Raw genomic sequence first — 3,287 nt, forward strand, 5'->3', positions numbered from 1 at the left:
AGTCAAATCATGTGATACGCAACTAAGAGGATTATAAGTTTTCGGTATATCCAATATTAATTACTTCATGACTAAACACACTTGCATGGGAGCGATCGATGAGTCTAGAAAAATGGTATTATTAGTAAACTTTTGTCACCGTACAAGCATGAACCAAACAGATAATTTTGACATTGCAAATTAAATCTGAACCACAAAAAGAGAAATTCTATTTCGAGAGGAAATCAGGGGAACAATATATCGGTATTACAGATTTGACAGACATAGCACATTGAGCGCACCAAGCAGTCCTGAAAAAATGTGTGTTTTCTTATTGTTTTCACCATTGTCGACCAAGTTACTATCCAAAATAAACAGATGAGAAACATAAACAAGGTCAAGACCAAAAACAATAGCGAGAGGAGAAAAGTAGTTTGCAGAAATAATACATAACAAACTTATCAGTGAGCTCAAATATGCCCATAGACATCCAAGGAAGGATCTGACAGCATTAGATCTCAGGCCTACCAGGGCAAAAGACCTTAGGTGATAACTGCGAATGTTTTGAGAAACAAACATTAATTTAATCATCACTGGGCATACATTACCATCAGTGAAGTAAATAAAACCAAAATGGAAGAGACAAATATATATCTCTAGATTTGCATCAGACATCCAAGGAACAAGCCTAGCGAGGGCAAAAGCTCTTCAGCGACAACTGCGAATGTTTTGAGAAACAAACCTTGATTTCATCATCATTTGGAGTGCAAAAGCCAATTGAAAATACTATTAAGACTGCTAAATTGATTTATAATAGACAATATGAAGTAGGGAAAATAAAAAGGGCTCATGCATCCAAGGAAAGAATCAATAGCATTAGCTCTCAAGCTGGGCAAGGCCAAAGCTCTATGGCAACAATCGTGAATGTTTACATAATACTCTATTGTGTAAGTAAACAAGCAAGGTAACCAGACAACCTACATCACGGATCTACACGGAATATTAACATAGTTGCTGCATAGCCGAAGCTAGTATTCGTACCACAACATCTCCATGGAAAAAAGGAGAAGAACTGCATCAACGAAACATCATAATGTTTGTCCCATGAGGAATGAAGACATCCATGATGACTAGAGAAATATAGAAACGAATAGGACGAGAAAAACATCGGGTACTACAACACCTATCTGGCAAGCATGAAATAAGATTTAAGAGAATAAAACCTTCGGACGCCTAGGCAAGGCTGTGTCATACACCAAGCGCTAGAGTTAAATTACCCCAAAAACATCACATGAACAACTATGTATTCTATGTAAGAATAATATTGTGACAACACATGCTATAATGAGCTACCAACATGGCATACTTGACAACATATGTTCTCAACATCCAGAGAGGCAATTTTTTTGTCTGACAGAGGAACATAATCAAACACATCGAAATCTTTAGTATTCACTAACTAACTATCTGAATAAGCTAATATACGGATTGAGCTTGTTTCACCTCAATGTTGTCTGAGCTCACCTTGTGTTCATTCTTGTTGACGGCATAGGCGCTGTTGTACACATCTGGACCATGAGGAGCTGCGAGAGGGCGTCACCGGCGAGTGCCTCCTTCAACATGTTTTGAAACCATCGCTTGGTGCAGTCCAAAACCACCTTGGTGTACATGCAAATACAAAGACTAAAATTACACCATAATACAAATATGAAATTTTGGCTAATGACAAAAGCCATGAACTCGTGCTAGCTTTTCTTAACTTCTTTTTTATGAAAAAAGAAACAAATTCTTGGGCATCAAATGTATATTTCGAATCAGTTACTTAATGATCAATAAGCAGAAAAATAAAATGTATATATATATTAAAGTTCAGCTTTTGCAGAGTCATATGCTAGCTCTTTACAAGCAAAAAAATTTATAGATCATCATTATCGACTAGTTGTAGCCCCTCTAAGAATAGTGCTAGTTGGAGGAAGGTGGAAAATATCATGGCCTTGAAAGAGACAGACTGTTAATGCTCTAGATAGAGTAACGAAAACCTCATATGCGGCGACAAAAGTTACTCTAAAAAAATTGAAATGCAAGATCCCAACTTAGTGCTATACCCCGACAATATATAATTGGTGCGGAAAAGAAACTTAAGGATAGTAGTCATTTATCCTACAAACAATAATAACTAATAGTTGCTACAATAAACGCTGAATGCAGGTCACATACAAAATTTATAGCTCACCACGTGTCTTGCTTCAACCTAGGTAGACGGCCCCCGCTTGTCCTCCTGCATCCCGCACACCGCCATCACATACCGCACCTCAGCCAACCCAGAACTGGCCTCGACGCATGCATTCTAGGAGTATCAAGCGGGACAGGCGACCGCTAGTAGCATGACGTTGGTGACGAGAGAGGACTAGATGTGTTTTGTAGGCCTATCGGAGCCGTGGTACACCGGATGATGAGAATGAAAAACCAGAGTCGCTAACTTGCCTATAATGCCATCAAGACAAACAACAATCATTAACATGATCACAAGGATAGTGAAAACGTTTTTATATGCACAACTAGGAGATGATGTGAACTCTTATCATGCAGGCCATACGGTGTGTTGTAATAGATCTTGGCTCTTAATATGAATAATATACACCATGGCAACTAAAAAACAACAATGGATCCCGGTGAAAATGAAACAAGATTATCCGCAAGATCCGTCACATGTACATCTAACAGATGACTCTTTACATCCTTATTTGGAATGAACTATAAGTAAATGGAATGATTACAAGGTTATTTGACATGTCAGCTATATACCAACACTACAATATAATAAAGGCTCCAGCAAAGCTCACAATTTATTTGTTCATGTCCGTTTACCAGGTTATAAAAGCACATAAACACCATAACCTTTTTGCGGTTAATTATCGGGACATTTGAGTTACAGCTACCAAGAAACCTAGTAACGAGTACCAGGTTGTGCCACAGTCCATACACATCATCACTTAGTAGGCTATCACAAAACATGCTCATCCCAGCTATACAAGGAGGCCTGAAAGGCACATGATTAAGTCACAAAACAAATTGGATTTCGATATGCATATGTGTGAGCTAATTAGGCCGATATAGCGAGTGTTCACGGAGAAAGACCTCGCCACAATCTAGTCATTATCCACCAATCAAAATCATCAACCGTGCATGATCCTGGATAGTTCTAAGACCAACTCATGCGAGCTGCGCATCTAGCTCACTTATCTGAACGAACCAGCTACTAATAAACTAGTAGTGCATCTATAGCAAACCTGGTCAGGTCTAAAGTA

At 38.5% G+C, this 3,287-nt stretch overlaps 1 non-coding gene across 1 annotated transcript; it reads right to left on the bottom strand.

The window, feature by feature from the left end:
- Positions 1–457: 457 nt before the first annotated feature.
- LOC124668951 lies at positions 458–578 on the bottom strand. Its single transcript, XR_006992012.1, has one exon. It is a non-coding gene; the product is annotated as a small nucleolar RNA SNORD14 (small nucleolar RNA).
- Between the last annotated feature and the right edge of the window lie 2,709 nt (positions 579–3,287).

This window comes from Lolium rigidum, chromosome 6 (assembly GCF_022539505.1).
Source record: "Lolium rigidum isolate FL_2022 chromosome 6, APGP_CSIRO_Lrig_0.1, whole genome shotgun sequence".
Taxonomy (NCBI): domain Eukaryota; kingdom Viridiplantae; phylum Streptophyta; class Magnoliopsida; order Poales; family Poaceae; genus Lolium; species Lolium rigidum.